This window comes from Corvus kubaryi, unplaced genomic scaffold (genome assembly GCF_017639235.1).
Source record: "Corvus kubaryi isolate FWS band 111438036 unplaced genomic scaffold, C.kubaryi_AGA036_p1.0 37201, whole genome shotgun sequence".
Classification (NCBI taxonomy): Eukaryota; Metazoa; Chordata; class Aves; order Passeriformes; family Corvidae; genus Corvus; species Corvus kubaryi.
The window spans coordinates 234,861-253,488 of record NW_024581058.1 but is presented as its reverse complement, the minus strand read 5'-3'; the positions used below and the strand labels follow the sequence as shown (position 1 = coordinate 253,488).

The following is an 18,628-nucleotide window of genomic DNA, read 5'->3' as shown; positions in this document are numbered from 1 at the left end:
AAATTCCCAGTTCAACATTCCCAGTTCAGGTTCCCTGTATGGAAGTGGCCAGCACGGAGCCATTGCTCCCTGTTCCAAATTCCCAGTTCAACATTCCCAGTTCAGGTTCCCTGTATGGAAGTGGCCAGCACAGAGCCATTGCCCCCACAACCCGGATCCAGGGATTGGAAATGAAGGGAATAACCACGTGGCTTTAAGTCTAGGTTTGCAGAACTATGCTTCCTCTTTTTATATATCCTAATAAAAGGCCTTTGGGGATATAATCTGTAAATACAAACTGTAAACGCTTCCTACTGTTATTACTTCCTACAAGTAGTTCTGAAGAGGAGAATGTGTGCTCATGTCAACAAGCACATCCCTAAAACTAGGCTAATCCTTTTGGAATTTTGCACATGTGGTTTTCCAGGCATTGGCTCTTCTGTGCAGGGTCCAAGGGCAGGCAAAGACCTGCACTACACTGTAATATCAGTATTAAAAAATCCACCAATTATCAATAAATCCATGCTTCCAGGACTCTTGTTTTCAGGATCCAGTAAGGCACACTAAAGAGAAATCCCCATACTGGGTTATAAATATCAATTAAAAACCAAAGTTCTAAGAGGAGTGGTATAAATAGATTATGAACACTGTGAAAGAAGTACAAAACCAGAATCCTGTGCCAAAAAATGACTGTGGTCCAAGAGGCTGAAGGCTTACAATTCCCTGGTTGTGTAAACCCCGAGCAGTTGGATTGATCTCAGTGTCTCAGTCTGCTTATCTGGAAAAGGAGGATATTGCTTCATTCCTGGTGAGGGTGGTGTGACAGCAGCAGTGTTCTTGCTTAATTTCTCATCCTCAACTCACTCCTTCACGCTGCTCAGCATTTAGCAGTGTCCCCATTTCCCATATGTGTCAATAGCACATTTTTTTGCCCCTTACCAACAGCCCTTTTTACATTTACAAAGCCCTTTTTACCTTCAACAAAGCTCCCCAAGACACAGCTACTTCTGAGATGAAAGGATAGCTATTGTGACAATATTTAATTGCACCTCACTGGAGCTGATGAGATCAGAAGAGAAGCTTTACCCAACTGTGAGAGGGTTAAGGAAAACAAAATTATTTTAGCCCTGTAGAGATTTGGATATGGATACAAAATTGGACAGTTATTCTGACAGAGCAGAAATACCATAAGAAATTATAAAGAAACAACATATATATATATATGTATATATATATATATATGGAAGCTAAGAAAATAAGCTTTGTTTTTTAAAGAGGGAGAGAGATATGACAGGTAAGCAGTGGTAACTCCAGAAACACAGAGTCCTTTAGTGGCACTGCTGTAGGGGATCAGAAAGCTTAGGAAGAAGAGGGTTCTGTCTCCATTCCCTTGGAATTCTTCTTTGGAAGTTTCCAATTTAGGTGCTTTCACATTAAAACCAGCTTGATTTGGTGTAAGCAGTGGGACTGCAGCAACTGCAGGCACCAGCTCGAGCCCTCATACCCTCCACAATACCCTCTTCTAATCCACTCCTTATTGTTCACTGTCCTTCCTGTAATCTGGCCTTTGAATCATGCCCAGTTCCCCAGATGTGCTCTGAGTAAGCTCTTTGTACATCCCATAATGACCTCTCTTTACTTGCCTTCAATTCTTCTATTTATACATCCCATGATCTGTATGCTTGCCAAACAAAGAGGATAGTAAATTTATATCCTCTGTCACTCCCAGTTCCTTTTCTTAGGGAACGTCAAGATGGAGAATCTGACCGGGGCACTACTCCAGAATAATCCAGTGCAATCCCTTCTAAAATAATCCAGAGCAATTTTTTGGAAGAGATTATCCCTGCCCAGCACCTTCTTTATACAGGTGAGCCCTTGGCCTGATAAAATCTACCCTCCTTAGCCTCTCATTTCTGTTCCAAACACGCCATTAAAACCAGATTTTAGAAACCATGGTCACTTAATAATAAACACCAAGACTACAATTACATCAGTTAATGACCTAAAGTATCAGTGTCGCGAGAGCTGATTATTCTCAGTTTATTTTTAAAAAGCCACGAGGCAATAGGAACTCAGCAGCAACCAACCTACCGCTCTCAAAGGAATTTTTTAGGCTGCTGTCAGCAACACCAGCATGGGTTTTGTCAGGGTGAAATATGCATCTGCCACTCAATAGAAAATTGAAATTTTATCTAAGAGAAACACGGCGCAGTGCTGAGACCGCGGAGCCTGGCCTCAGGAGGGCAAGGCTTGGAGGCTCACCAGGATGAGCACATTCCTGCGCTGCCTGCAGACGAAAATGAGTCAGGTTTTGTCACCGGCCAGCCAACACAAAACTCGGGGTGGGTGCATCCTGAGCGGCTCACGAGAAAGAGAGACAGCGCTGCTGAAGATTTGATACCTGCAGTTTAATCTTCAGTATTATTTCAGCGCAGTGAATTGCTCCCAGCAGCATTTATGTGCGTGAGTAGCTCGTGAATCACAAGCTGTGTCATTCTTACCCAGCTCTGCCGCAGCCCAGCATTAGTGCGAGCTTTTGGGACAAGACAAACACTGAGCTGCACCACCCAGATAACAATGTTTGCGTTTGACAAGCACCATCAGGCACGGCTTGCTCTCGAGGAGTATTTCGATAGCACTAAAGACCAGCAGCAATTCCAGCCCAGGACAGAAGCTCTGCCTCTCTTAATTTTCGTTTCCTCAAACAAACCCTTGGAAGCATGTGGCAGTTTGCCCCCTCAATACAGCAGACGAGTCTCTTACTAATGACAGTATTTTGCAACTTTCTGCTTCCTCACATCAAAGCATCCTGGAGACCTTGTCAACAATGACCAATTGTTTAGACACTCACAAGTGGAGCTGAGGAATTCCACTTACTCACCAACTGCTCAGCTTCACCCTCGGTCTTTCCAACACTTTAGCCCATTTCTCACATCGTGTGTGGTACTCAAGGACCATCTCATACCATCTGCATTCGTGCCTGGCTTCCTTCCACGACGTCTTGCTCAGGCTTCAGCACCTATTTCACCCCCTGGCTTCTGCATCTCAATTCCTCTTTCTTGTCCCCCATCACCTCTTCATTGTCACCACACTTGCACTCAGGGTTCAGCCTTTCTCGGTCACCAGCTCCAAACGAGAGCAGATCCAACATCTATTTTTGGATGTGCCCTTTAGGGGTGGCAACACTGTAAGAATTTGGCGATATTTGTAAAGCTGGCAGAGGAGAAAAAAACCAACAAAACAACCAACTGTACACGGCTCTGGCCTGTCTCTCTCACTGCATAAGTGTCAAGTGCATTTCAAAGTCTAAGTCTCTTGGTTGTAGCCATTTATAGTTTGTATAAAAAGCCTAACTTGTACACTTCCATTAGAGCCCTAAATATAACTGCCCTGAGCAAGTATTCGCTGCTCAAACAGGACCTCTTTGAATTTTGTTTCCAAAAGAATGCTGCTGCCACTATATTATTTCTAGATATTTACATTAAGATCTGAATACTTGGTCAGGAAACCACTCCGATTAATGGATCCCCCAGCATTGTTTTTTACCTCTGAAGAAAACCTGTATTTTTATTTTAAAACAGCCGACTTTTTGCATAAGCATAAAAAGCAGCAGTTCTGAAGAACTGGCTGTGGTTCTTTGAAGAATTTAGAAACACTACCACATGTTCTGGGTTTTTGACACAGCATCTATGGAGGGGTGAAAATTATAATCCCAATCTTGCATTTTGTTTTAAAAACACACTTTGATATCTCCATCAAACCCAGGCACCAGATCCATAATGGATTCAAGCATTCAGCCCAACTGATTTTGGCAGCATGCTGATGTCTCAGGGCTTTCCTGCAAGGGACTTTCCAGTTGCCCCATTTCATAGCACACAATTATTTTCCTGACACTTGGAACATCGTTATTTGTAGAGGTGAAATGAAGAGGGGAAAAAAAAATCATTTTTCATCATTTCAGGCAAAATGATGGAAAACCAGGGAAAACTGCCTCATGGCAGAAGCAAAATGAAAGAATTTTTTAGAGCAAGATCCTTTAATTGACAAAAAATTACACAGCTGGAAAAAACTTTCATTTTAATGAACAATCACAGTGTTACCTTTGTCTATGAAACTTCTGTAGTCATTAGGGTGCAAAATAAAATGCCTATTTTCTATTTTATTGGTTCTGTGCTGCTTTACATCGTGATTTTCTCTCTGAGGGCAACGTGCAGCATCTCCACTGCTGGGAGGCAGAGATGCACAGCATGGAAGGACTTGAAAAGCAAAGGTCCCATCCCACACACATAATCCCATCCCGTAGAAGTAATCACTTTTTGGATCCAGCTGTTTGTCTGCAACTGCTACATCCCAGCAATATTAACAGCTTTGATTATTGTCAAGGGGAAAAAAAAAAAGGTCTTAGAAGGCTTTTAAAATTTGTCATGGAATGAAGCAAAAGGCAGAACCATGGCAGAGGCAGATTTGGGGAGGCTCATGTGTCTTAAGAATGCTTTTTTCTGTTCTTTTTACCAAATTATTGCAGTGACAGCTCAAATAAGAGACTGCTCTGTTAAAAAAGGACAAGCTGGTAAAGGCTAAAACTGGGCTGCCCTGCAGCTCCACTGAAGGGCGGGAACAGATTGGAATAGGAGATAGGGCACATCACTAGGATCTCAAACAGAAACTTACTTGGAGTTCAAATTGTACTTTAGAACTACCTTTTCCCCCAAAAGTAATACAACAACTAACAGGGAAGGGAAAGGAGCACACAGAAGACTCAGAGAGGCTGGGAATAAATACATGGAAGAAGGACAGTGGAAAAGGAACAGGAAAAAAACCAAACCTGAACATTCCCTGATGGAAGAAATCAGTGAAAGAATGGGAGAGCACACAGTCCAATAAATAAAAGCCAGTTCTACACCTTTACCTTGGAAATATTTTATTTTTCCTAAAAATTCTTGAGGAATGTGTAACACTCTCTATCCTTTAACCCCCAGTATCATTTGTCTCCCTTCCCCTCATCCCATTCCCTGAGAAGTGGCACAGCAAACAAAGGGGGATTGAGCAGAGCCTGGATGTGCCTTGGCTCAGCGCTGATGGAACTCAATACCCACTGTAGCTGTGTGGGCAAAGTCACTCAGCTTCCAGTGCCCCTTCCCGGGCTAATTGCAAGATCACCATAACAAGATAAAAAGATAAATTACTCAATTTTTTAATACTGAGCTTTGAAACCTGAAGTTACATGTGTTTGTTTTGATTTTTTTTGCTGTTTTGTAGTTCTTCAGGGCAGAAGAATCAAACATTAAAATGTAGCAGTCTCCTCACTACCTATTTTCAAGATGATCTTCACCTCCCTGCCCTGTTCTTCTTAATAAATCACCGATTTACTGTTCGGGCCCTGCAGCCCCGACCATTGCTTCTTCATCTCAGTGGGAGCCAAATGATGATTGAGGTGCCAATATATTAGGCTGGCCTGATTCAAAGCAGAGTAAGGAACAAAGCATTTGTGCAGAGCAAAGATAAATGAATATAAATCAAGTGCTAAGCCATTTTCTGTGATGGATTAGCACCTTTCTTTGACCCAATAATGTCAAGGGGTCTCCAAGCTGACAGGAACTAATGTGGAAATCTGTGCTGTGTGAAGGCAGGAGGAATCCTGATCTCCAGCTGCACTGCTCCTCTGTCTGCATTTTGCTCTTGCTCAGGTATGAGCAACCCATCTCCTCCATCTCCCCTTGGGAAATGTCACTACAGCGCCCACCAAAACTGTCTCTAGAGTATAAAAGATTTCTTCCACTCTGAGTTTCTGCCTGTAACCCCATTTTTACCAGAAAACCAGTGGGTCATAGACAGTGCCTAGCCAAGGACGGGATGGAAAAGCTTTCTCAGTATCTTACAGAGCAGTCTGAGCTGGAAAGGATCATCTCAAGGAATCATCTCATTCCAAACCCCTGCCACGGACACCTTCCACCAGCCCAGGTTGCTCCAAGCCCCATCCAACCTGGCCTGGAAAAATTCCAGGGATGGGGCAGCCACAGCTTCTCTGGGCACCCTGTGCCAGGGCCTCACCATCCTCCCAGGGAACAATTCCTTCCCAATATCCCATCCAACCCTGCCCTCTGGCAGTGGGAAGCCAGTCCCTGTGTCCTGTCACTCCAAGCCCTTGTCCAAAGTCTCTCTCCATACTTCTTGTAGCTCCCTTCAGGTACTGAAAAGCTGCATTAGGACACCCCAAGCCTCCTCACTGGTATCTACTGATATTGCCAAAGTACAAAACTCCACAAAGGCAGCAGCAAAAAGCAGATGTTTGGCTCAAATCTGGCAACTGCAATTTTGCCAAAAACAGATGTGAGGAAAAAAAAATTAGTGCACACAGAGAAAACTTGAGTGGGAGTCAAGGCCAAACCTCTCAGTCCTGGCTGTGTGCAGTAGCTGGAGCTGTATTATATTCTATTAAATAGTGGTTAAAATGCACTGCGTCACCAACTGGTGGCAAAGCTGCAGGGTTTGAGAGCAGGAAACACATCCAAGTCCTGCAGCTACTGCAGCCTCCACCATTGGCCTTTTCCAGATGCAAAAGTTGAGTATGACTCGTTCAAAAGAAGAAAAGAGGATGTTTGTCCTGTGTTTGTACCATGAGCCCGGACACTCGGCTCTGTAAAAACAAGGGCTCTGTGCCTGGGCTGCTCTCCCAGCTCTCTCTGGATCTGGGTGCAGACAGCCTGGGATGCTCAAATCCCACAGGTGAGTGGCACTCGTTTAACCTGCTGGAGAGACTGAGTCACCTCTCACCCTCTCCCCTGGAAAGATCATCGATACGATGTGCTCCAGGCTGGACTCCACCCTCCTGTCTCCACATCACACTGATAAGAGGCAGTACCTCAAAGAGACCCAGGGCATTAAAAATGAGCTGAAGGTGCTCTCACTGCCACCTACATTGTTTGAAATTTCCACTGAACTACATCTGAAGTGAGAGCAGCCCTGCTCCTCTTTGTCCCAAGTTTTGTGTTCCCAGCCTCTGCTCTTGTCAAAGCTGGAATATCCTCCCTCAGCAGGCTCAGCTTTGGTTACATCAATTCCCTGCCTCAGCATAAGCACTGTATAAACACATAAATGCAAGTGCAGGCATAAAAGGGGCAGTGGGGATATGTTTGGGGGCAAAAAAGGATGGGTGAGACTGCAGCACCCCCGATTTAGTACAGCTTAAACCGCCACAAAATCACACCCTGCCAGTGCCACCACGTCTTGTAGAAATAACAGAAACTGCTGAAATGCTGAAAAAATCATAAATGAAGTAAAACCCCTTAAATTTAATCTCTTCTGCTTTCAGAGAAAATAGTAAAAGACTTACTTTTAGAAGTCAATAGAAAACTTATCCACAGTTCTGGCATTCTGAAGCAAACGGAATTTGCCAAGTGCAAGAAGTTGTTTATAAGAAAAGAAACAGAGAACTGGAAGTGTTTCCAGAAAATTTATTATGACCCACCTGACTGTAGCCAAGAATATTACATCAGCCCAGATAGCCTGAGAACTGGAACAATATTGCTCTCAAATTAGCAAGTTGCTGGTACCACAGGCAGGGAGAAATGGTTTTGCAGGAGGTCTGGGTTCTCTCCCCAGCTCTGATGGGCAAGGCTGCTTCCAAACTCACTCCCTGTGACCAGAAACAAAGGATTTCTTCTCTTTTTTCCTAAGGTTGGTCGGTTGGCTTTACTGAGGGTGGGGAAGTGGTGTTTGTTTTTAAAACACCTTAAGATTCTTAGGGCAGGTGAGCATCTCTTAGTAACACTTTCAGAATTTGCTGTACTCAACATGAGCTTTCTTGGTTCCTGCTTAAAGAGGGATGACTACAAGGTAACTCCAACCCTAAAGCCACAGAGCCCCTGCTGCTGCTGTTGAGTTAGAATTAAGTACAGTGCCAGCAAGGCGAGGAATTCTTTGGTGCCACGTTCAAAAAAGGAAAGCACAGCGCATGCAAAGAGGTCAGCTGACACTGAAGTAATAATTCAAAGATCATAATTAGAGAACACCTCTGCAATATTTAGACGATTTCACTCCAAAACAGAACACAGCACTGAGTAGCTACAACATGACAGCTCATCCAACAACCCTCTCTTCCTCTCCCACTGCAATCAAAGCCTGAGTGCTCCCCACTGCAGCTGCAGGGGGATTTCTCTCATTTAGCAGCACTGATAAATTGCCTATTTTATGAGAGTCTAAGAAGCCAAGACTCATAAACTCTCTGATGGAGCTGCCATGACATCATTAATTCTGAAGCACCATTATGGATGCCTTTTATCTTGAAGCATCTAAAAGAACTTTCTTACACATTAAACAAGGTAGTTCATCAGCAGTGCTTCCTGGAAAGGGCCTTTCTCTCCCTTCTCTTTCCCTCCCCTCACAGCGGAGCATTCTGAGGAAAAAGGGTCTGAAATGAGGTTCTGCTTCTGAACATTCAGTTCTTACAATGGTGAATCCTCTTAAACAGCTCCAGTAATCTCCTAGTAATCTCTCACCAGAGTTAACACTCTGGGGCAGAAATATAATCATCTTTAATTCTTTCGGGCTGGGGGAAGTTCCAGGATACAACCCTGAACCAAAAGCATTTAGTGCCTGAGCTAAAGTTTTCAGTACATCATCCCAGGATGGAAGAGGCTCCCTCCAAGTTATCAGCATATCCCAATGAATACCAAGGGCATCCCCAGGTGGAAAAATACCACTCAAGCATTGACTCGAGTAAGAACCACATTGCACCCAACCACAGAGAGCTCAGTTCTTAAAAGCATGGTCACATCAACCATAAGGCCCATGTCAGGTCTAAATCATACCACAGTTCATATTTTATATGTTTTTTTTAATCTATAAAACACATAAACCACATAAGCAAATAGCTAATGAAAAGCAGAGCGCAGGAAATTTTACAGGGCAAACAGAGGTCATCTGTTTTCAAAGAGGTTATGTTGTCATTTGTGTTTCTGCTGCCAAATGTCTTCTCCACGAATAAAAGAGCATTTGTTGCATCAGGTTTCATTCCCAATTTCACTTTCTGTATTTTGTATTGAAAGGAAATGCACTTTAGATACATCAGCATTTCCCTCCTTACCAAGCACTGAGGAGGAAAATCAGGGGGAGCTGCGCATTTTTTATTTATTTGTTTAGGGTTTTGTTTGTTTGTTTCTATCCACACCTGCCTGAAACCTGAGGTATGGATTTCAAACTATCATGAAAGCTGTGAAGGAGCATTTGGGCCCACTACACAGACACACTATTTGTCAGAATTTGGTTCAGATTTAGGCTTCACTGAAGACAGCATCACCACCACTCTCGCTCCAAACATGGTCAAAGAGCTGAGGTTTGGGTCTAACTGGAGCCTTTAGAACTACGTCCATCTCTGCATTTCTTAGGTAGGAAGGAAAAGGGCTCTGAATTTCTTTTCATGTATCAGACTGAAAAAACAAACAGACAATTCCTCTTTTCTTCTGGGATGCAATGAATAGACCCAAACCACTCTGCAGAAACGCCGATTTATGGATTTCAATTGCCTTGGCCCTTCCTCCTTTTAAAGCAGTTTGAAGTTTCAAACAATACCTGGTACAAAGCAAAGATCCATATCACTGTCTTTGTTTTCCAGCAGGAGAAACAGAGGCACAGCCATCAAAGCCCTCGGTTCCCCAGGAAACACAGTGCCCTGGAAGTCAGGAAAAAGGGTGGGAGAACAGAAGGGGTTATCAATAATTCTTTTCCTGCTGGCACATCTTTGGTGACCACGGGCCACCTGGTGCCATGTCCAGGTGAAATCCATCTCCCCTTAGCAGCTTTTTGCAATATCCTCCATGGTACCTGCCTGACAGCCTAAAAGCTCAAGGCATTTCCATATGGATATGGTTTACTCAGTGTCTTCAGCTGGAAGGGACAACAAAAATCCAAATCATTTCAATGCTAGAGTCTACTTCAGTACTGTTTTGGTTACCTTCTGGGCTTGTTTTGTTTATGTGCCCTTTTTCTCCTGAGGGATGGTGCCAACAAGACATGCATCTCTACAAAAAAACACCAATGGAAGAGTCCAGAAGGAACGGACACATTCATCCTGCCACTCTCCTGCTCTCTCCCTTTGTTAAACAAGCATCCCTGTTTTGCTTCACTGCTCCTGTGCACCAGGCTAACGGCTTCCAAGATTTTTCCACAACAATATCCAAAGCCCTGTTCCAGCACAGCGTTCTGGACGGCTTTTTCCAGTGCACACACATATTCCCCCAGCTGACTTCTTTCATTTCCAAGTTATTGTACCATTAGAATGACAAGATGAGATTTATTGCATCGCAGACGTATCTTAAATAACCCAGAGAGGCGCTGACATTCCCAGCTCTGGATGGGGCCTGTGCAAAACCCTCTCTCCTGCTGGAAGGACAAGCTGAGATCAGATTGATGTGGAGGTTTTCAGCAGGGAATGATTAAAAACAAAAAGAAAACTGGGGGAGGGGAGATATTTTGAAAGAAAAACTTCTCTATTCTCAGAAGAGAAGGAAAACTGTTTTGAGGCAGCATAAAAAACCCTAAGCCTGTGCTGAAACAGAGCATGGAGTGGGAAAAGCCTTCGGAGGCTGGAAAGGCAACATAGGTTTAGTACACAGCTCCCGGGACCCGGCAGCAGAAATACTGAATTTATTCCAGCCTGCCACTAAATCACATGACTGAGGCATTTCCCTCGGTTTTCTCATCTGTAAAACAGTTAACAACCCTGCTTCCCACAGCCCATGCCTCCGAGATGCTTGGAAAACGCTCCGAGATGCAGAGGAAGGAAGCGGCAGGGCAAGACAAAAGCTCTCAGTCTGCACAGGGGAAAAGCTCTAAGCTGAACACTAAATTCGTGATCCACTGAGACGAAAGGCTGAGCTTTAGTCTGCTGCTTTATATAAAACATAATACTGGATAGCAGCCTCAAAAGCAAGGCAACTTCAGAATTCTGGGTTTCCTCCAAAGAACTCTTGGGGGGAAAAAAAAACCCGACCAACACAGAGCAAGACAACTCTCAGTGAACACAGCCATGACCAAGTCAGCAGCTGCTTCAAGACAAGTATTAACCTGAAAAACAAGCACTTTCTTGTCTACAGCAAGGCAGGTGTTGCTGCAATTACAGATTTCTGGTATTTGCAACTAAATCATTAATTCTCCACCAGGGCAGAGCCAGGGAAGAGCCCAGAAGTTCTGTCCATATCCACCACAGGGGCTGCTTGTTGCCTCTGCATTTGTGGCAACATCTGTGTCCTGATAAAAATACAATTTTTTTACACTTCCAAACCAAATGATGCAGCAAAGAAGCTGTTTTACAACAAATTATGAGATAAGGCTGAATCTATCTGTGCTCTCCCCTGCCTCTAAAAGCCTGAAGGGAGATGAAAGGCAAGCCGGGGCACGCCAGTGGGAGCAGGCAAACGACTTCGAGATCACCAGTCACACACACACACACACACACAAAATTCCCTTTATTGGCACTGTCTGACTAGAGAGGGAAGAAAAACCAAACCAATTAAAAAAATAATTAAAAAGAAGATCAATCTGTTGTGGTGAGACTAAAAGACACCCAGCTTCACCAGCCATCTTCACTCTGAGCTTCACACAAAGCTTCACTTTGTCTGAAACTTGGAGCCTTGCAGCAAGAGATGAGCACGAGGCTTGCTCTGTCACAAGGTAGAGCACAGAAGGGTGTTGTTCTCCTGGGATTATATCCCCCAGTTAGGACATTTTACTCCATGCCTGGGAACCGAGGAGTAACATGGGAATTTTTATTCAATATTCACAGTTTTGATCCTTGATGGGCAAGGCTCATTTCTGCAACACAGCTTCTCTCTGAGCAAAGGCTTTCTCTGTTTCACATTGACACGGAGGCCGCAGAGAGGACAGCTTGCCATAATTCTGCAGTGAGTAATGAACCCACACGGCTTCCATCCACAGCATGTGATCCATGGAACTTCGCAGAGGAGGAGAAGGCCTTTCCCTGCAGCCCAGCCTGGCTGGGCTGGAGCAGCAGCTATTCCTAACCCACGTGCTCCAGCATCACCCTCCTGCACGGAACCAATCCATGCTGAAATGGCACTTACCGTCCTCAACTTTTACCCCTGGCTTCAGTTGTCATCTTTAAAAGAAAGTTATTTCTTTCCTTGCAGTTTTCCACATTCCCTGCCTGCTTCCGAGCAACTCCATCTGGCATTAATAGCATTGCCCCATTGCCTGGGAGGACCTGCTGTTCCATCCTTTGCAGACAAGTTTGTGACAGGCAGAGCCAAAAAAAAAAAGGGCTTATTTCATCATGTAAGAGACTGATTTTTACTTTAACGCCAGACCAATCCCTTCCAAAAATAAAAGGCAAGTAAATGGTCACTTCAGCTTCTCTGCTGCCTTTCCCAAGGTCACGACCAAGGGCTGGCAGGCTCACAGCCAGGCTGTGAAAGGGATGAATTTCCCCTTCCTGATCTCTTAAAGTGTGTAACATCTTGGCTCACCCTCGTGCCCCTTTAATCTCTTTGCTGCATTCATACATTCTCCTCACCAACTAGAATACAATTGCTGCTCCACAGTTTATTTTTTTAAAATAAACATTCCTTCTTCATTTTATTATTTAATATCATCTGATCCTGCAACTCTGGAAGCCGAGTGATTTTGGAGTGCCCAGAAATCACATCCCAAACAAGACTGAAATAACTTTTTTATTATCATTACTCATTTGTTTTACAGCCTGTTATTGCAAGCAGCTTATCCTGCCACGTATGAAGTCTGGATAGATTAACAAATAAACCCAAAAAGCTTAGAAGAAAACAACAGAAGATCCAGGTACTACCTGTAGCTCGTACTACTGGAAGTAAGGGTTGAGGAGGTTGCAATGAGGCAGCTCTTGCTGTCCTTTCTACACTTTCACCTTCACTGGAGTATTTTCTGCTTTGTGCTGGCCAAGGAAATCCAAATCATCTTCTCACACAGTATTTCACCAACTAAAATGTGCGGGTTTGAAAGGTTCAGAACTGCCAAGGCAGAAACCAGAAGTTAAAAAGGTTGTTTGGCGATCTCTCTACATTTTCTGAAAAATAAACTGTATTAAGACAGTGGTTCCCTTCCAGTTTAAGGCAACAAAAGCCTAACTGGGAGTCTGCAATACCAAATTAAAGGGCTAAAATAAGGTATTATGGATAACAAAGAATTGGGGGAAAAACTCTCCCACCAAAAAAGCACTTGGTATCTTTGCCTCATGAGATCACGAACTGAAGCCTCATGGAAAGGGAAGGAAAAGGCTTATTCACACTCAGTTCTCTTTGTTTTTGTGTTTTACCAGTGACATTTCTCGGCACTTGTGCTCAGGGACAGAGCCTTGCAAACAATGCAGTGGTTTAAATGACTATGCAGGGTTTCACTGGAAACAATAAACCCTAAAATTCCCATAAAAATGGGAATCCACACTGGGCCACCAGAGTTATCTGTGCTTCAGCACTATCCTGAAGCCTCTTGTAAGATACCTGGATCCCCTCACAGGTCTCCAGTGGGACAGGGCACAGCACAACCAGCAATCAGCCATGGAAGTCGCTGTCCCCTTGGACAAAGAACACTGTCCACGTCCAGAGCACCTCCAGGAAGAGCATCCAGTCCAATCCCACCCTCAGGGCCACGGCTTCATTTGAAACATGCCCTGATGAATCCCAGGTGGCTGACTGAAGATAAGGAGCAGGATCCCATCCTGACAGGGATACACAGGAGCTCAAACCCCAAGATAAGAGGCCTTCATGTTTCATTCCTGTGAGAAACCAGTGCACAGGAATGACTGAGGATAAAACTGTTCAAGCTTGGAGATGAGAAGAGCAGGGGCTGTGCAAATGAGCAGCCAGACATAAGTCACATCAGCACCAGCCTGGTGGCTTTTGAAGCTGGCACACATGGGTTGTGTAGAGAAGGATACAAGAAGGTACAGAACCTGCAGGAGGCTTGTATTAATAGCTAGCTTTGGGTTAGTAGTTGAGGGAGAGAGGGAACAACACAGGGATAGAGTGTAATTGGATCCTGGCTTGGGGAAGAAAGACAAGGCTGTGCTCTGTATGTAAACACACATGGAGGAAAAGAGAAAGGAAAGCCAAAAAAACCTTGTCAGAGCTGACCACACTTGCTTTTTCCACAGCTGAGGTTTCCAGCCACCCTTTTTGACTACAAAAGAAACAAAATAAATACAAGCAGAGCAGAGGATTTCTGTGAGTGCTGTGGGTGTGGGAGCAGGACACCTATGACATAAGCTGGTGGCACAGCAGGGCTGTGAATCACAGGGTAGTCAAAGGAGAAGTTCCTGCCCAAACAATGCACACAGTGTTGGGCTACAGGTTGTGTAGGCAGCAGCCCTGAGCTCAGGGATTGAGAGCTGGAAAAGGCCCCCCAAAAGACACTGAAAGGCAAAAAAAGTGAGAGAACCTGGGCTCTGGAACAGTCACACTTTATCTGCCTCCCAGGACAGAAGAACCTCAAATCTACAGAGAAAACTCTGGCTCTTACTTCACCCCACCATCTCTCTCTGTTGAAGACTTGCCTCAGAACTTTGTAATAACGAATTAAATAAAAAAGATTTACTCAGATGCTTTTAAACACCACCGATCTTATTTACTACATTAAACTGCTGAACACCCTGACTTAAAATTACCTGTTTTCCAGCTTTTTCACTAAGATAAAAAAGGCAGCAAGAACTCCTGAGTCGAGCAGGAGGTGCTGAGCCAGCCTGGAATCTGTCTCTGACCAGGATCTGAAAAGCTGGTACTCAGGAGAAAGACAAAGGCCTGAATGTCACCTAAAAATAACCCCACAATTCAGGGAACAGAAAAGTAGTAACACGACAAAATGCAAAGAATATGCAAGCTTACCCAGCAAATGCCAGAGCAGGAGACCAAAATAAATCACAGCTGAAGCAAATCTAGTGAAAACCACAGGCATAATAAAAAACAGACAGTAAAACGCAGCATAGATGGATCACTAGCTCCGAGTTTTCTCTGGTAATGTTTCCAGTAAGGCCCAGAAAATAAATCTCATGGTGGAAACAATAAGAACTTCTGAGTTACAGAGCCCTTCTGAGTTACAAGACTGTACAGATGTACAGATGCATGAGACTGAGAAGGAAACAGCATCGTCCACGATTTCTACAAATCTGTGTGGCTGTAGTTTTCTCTGAAATAACATCTGTGCTCACTGAGGGAAGGTAGGAAGGAAATACGCTCCTTAAAAACACGCTCCACTTCTTTTTCCAAGCAAAACCAGGTACACACACTCCAGCTCTGTTAGCCCCCACTATAAGCCCAGTGTGATCACAGCCCCCCAGGGCCCTGGGCTCTCTTATTTAACATTCAACAGTCATGGGAGATCTACAGGAAAAGGCAGGTCCAGAAGGCTACAAAAGCAAACATATCCCAAATTATGCTCTTCACAGCAGCCCTGCCTTTCCCTACGAGAGGCTGTGGGACAAACTGGAGTTGGATCCATGGCACTGACCACACTTTGTCAGGACAAGCACTGCCCAAGCTGAGGGACACACATCTGCCAGGGCTGTCAGGGAACGGGCAGGACCAATTTCTATCGAGAGCAGTCAGTTCTGCTGAACTGAAAAGCCATAATTCCATAATTCTCTCTACATGCAGCTCCCTTCTCTCCTTAGGCCATCTCCATCTACCTTTTTTTACTTTCTTCTTCTCCCATGGTTATCACAGCTGTTCAGCAGAGTTCATCTGGGACAGAAAGCTCTTTCAGACAGAAAATTCATTGTCTTGCATTGTGAGTCTTAATATATAGAAAACAGTGCCCAGAGGTGAGCTTTGGATTTGGGAGAAGGCTTATGATGGGCTGGTTCTGCTTTGAGTGCGTAATAGCTCGTCATATAAACAGAATCACAGAATCATTAGGGTTGCAAAAGACCTCCACGATCATCAAACCAAATACCCCTGTGGCCACTAAACCATTTCATGAAGTGCCACCATCTACTCCTCCACGTCCCTTCTCCACTCTAACAGTGGAGCACACTGGACTATTAAACTCTTCTTAAACTGCAGAATTCAGGCAGAATATAAAATTTGTTCTGCCTAAACTATCCCACATGGAACCGTGGACATATTTAAGCAGCCCTAATAATTGCCAGAGAGCCAAGGCTGAGGAGACTCCCACGTGCAACGAAGGTAGCAGAGATTTCTCCTTTGGATGCTGCGACACCAGGGACTCCCACAACTCATGTGCCAACAATCAGTGTGAGCAGGAGGAGACTCAGACACTGTTCTGGCAGATGAAAGGCTTGGCAAAAAAGCCCAGGCAAGAGCTGAGCTATGCAGGCCACGCCAGTATCTGCAGACATGGTTATTAAAGCTCCAGCAGCCTCCAGATCTCTTACCTTCAAGAAACAACAGTGAGAGTGTGCCGGGCAATGTGGGAATTATCACTGGCCAGACAAAACCTGGGTGAGTTATGGTTGAAAGTGCAACCTTTCCTCTCAACACTGGGAGAGTCCCCCACCTCCCAGTTCAGCAACAGGATCCTTCATCCACGGGGCATTCAGCCAGCGCTACACTCCGAGGGCAGGTATTGCCAGGATAATACATCAGACTTGCTTTTGGTGGCCTGTATTCATTGCTGCCTCACTTACACATCAAAACTTGGGAAAACCTTGGTGAAACCAAGTGAAGTTCCCAGTAAACCATCTGCTCATCCTGCAGAGACTGAGAGTCTGGGTTGGATTCGTGGGAGGAAATGGTGAGAGGCTTGCAAAGCCAGCCTTGCATAACCTCGCTGACATCAAAGGCCTGCCAGGGGTTTAGATCAGATCAAAATTTGACTGTGCAGCATTTGCACTAGGACCAACCAAAACTCAGATATCCTCAGAGGCAATTCCTGATTCATGCTTACATTTTAACCAAGAACTTTTCTCTGCAATTCCAGTCTCTTTATTTTTTCTAAAGCAGACCAGTTTAAGATAAGATTACTCATATTTAGTAAATCACTTTATAGGTCTTCTAAAGCAACTATTTAAAATACCTGAGCCCATGCAGGGAACACCAGAATATTGAACATCTGGCATGTTCAATGAAGCACTTCTATAGAGAATTAAGAATAGATAAGAAGGGTAAGAGGAAAGAGGATAAAGTGTAATCAGCAAGAGGGAGGAAAACCCAACCTACTACTTGCTGGGTTTTTTGAGAGTCAAAAAACTGACCTGAATAAAACCACAAATACCTGTTCACTGTGTTACATTTTGCATCCTGAATAATACATACACCTCTCCTGTGTATTGAAAATAAAACTCACTGGAGCTGTCATGGTTACTGTGCAGCTGGAGAGTGTCAGGATTAAATGACATCCTTAGGTTACAGCTGGGAAACATGCAGAGGTGTAGCTTGTAAGGGAAATAGTTTTGTATTTTGGCTATGGTCCCAATTCAAGAAGAGCATGGAGTGCATCTAGAGGATGTTTCACTGTCTGCAGAGGGAGAGAGAACCTAGCAGAGAGAGAGTCAACCTAACCCAAATATCCCAACAGCTCCCAACCTCTGGATTCTCAGGACAGGCTGCATAAGGCAAGCACTGAAGAGAAATTCCCAGCATGTATGTAAAGCTAAAGACATATTATTGCAAAATAGAAATATATGTATTTTAGAGGAGCTGAAGTGACTGATACCCACAGGATTAAAAGTATAGTTTACTTGGGGTCACTTTTTGCACTGACAGGAATTCAAAAATGCCTTTGTTCTTAGTCACCTAGCCAGGACAAATCTATTCAGATGGAAGAGATACAAACAGCAACAAGGATTAATTACAACATAATTAATTAATGGTAACGTCTGGATGAAATGATAAACCAGTGGAAAGATTAAAAAAACCCTCTAAACTGTGATACAGATCCTTGGTAACCAGACCCATTTATTACCATTAGCACCCAGAGCCAGCATTACTGTTTCTCTCCTCTGCCATATAAAGTTATAATTAATAATGCAGCACAGCCGTCGACACCTGAGATCGATTCCCAGTTCTGCTCTTCCAGGACCAGACTCTGTGACAGGAGAGAACTTTGGAGATACCTGATACTGCCTCAGCATCTGCTACCTTGGTGCAGTGTATGCTGGAACACAGCAATCCCCTCCCCAGGCACAGTACAGATGCAGGGAAAAAAAGTTGGGGAAAGAGTGTATTTCATTTAAAAAATGTAGCACTTCAGAGTTTATCACGTGTATTTTATGGGTAAAACCAGCAAGGCACAAGGAGCTCACAGGCTCCTGGCAAAGCCTTTGACTGTGTCCTGCTTTTAGCATGAGCTTCCTTTTTGGATTGCAAAGCTCCTGGAGTTTGTCAGACAAACGTGAGCAGGTCCTGCTGCACAGCACCGACACGAGCCACTTTCTGCAGTGGGAGATCCAACTTTCACCTCAGACAGTCCCCAAAAGGAATAGTAATAAATGGGCTGCAAGATTAAACCAGCCCAAACTGATAATGCACTCCAGGTTTGTTTTGAACTGAGCTCACTCTTAAACGGTGTCCCCTCAACTGAGTGACTCAGGGGATTGGTTTGGAATCAGGGATGGTTTGAATTGCTACGTTCTGGATTTCATTATTCCCCTCTGGGCAAGTGGATGCATTTGAGAGCCTGAAACTTCATTTGGAGAAATCCTGCTATA

The 18,628-nt window shown here is 44.2% G+C and overlaps 1 protein-coding gene across 2 annotated transcripts in view; it reads right to left on the bottom strand.

Moving 5' to 3' along the window:
- Nucleotides 1-18,628, bottom strand: part of ABTB2 (ankyrin repeat and BTB domain containing 2) — a 111,927-nt gene that overhangs the window by 45,708 nt on the left and 47,591 nt on the right. Inside the window, exon 1 of one of the 2 annotated variants that reach the window (XM_042022375.1) lies at nucleotides 2,861-3,048. The exons of the other annotated variant lie outside the window; for it this stretch is intronic. The gene's annotated coding sequence lies outside the window, so the exon portion shown is untranslated. Of the gene's footprint in view, nucleotides 1-2,860; nucleotides 3,049-18,628 lie in introns of those variants that run through there. 2 annotated transcript variants of the gene reach the window in all.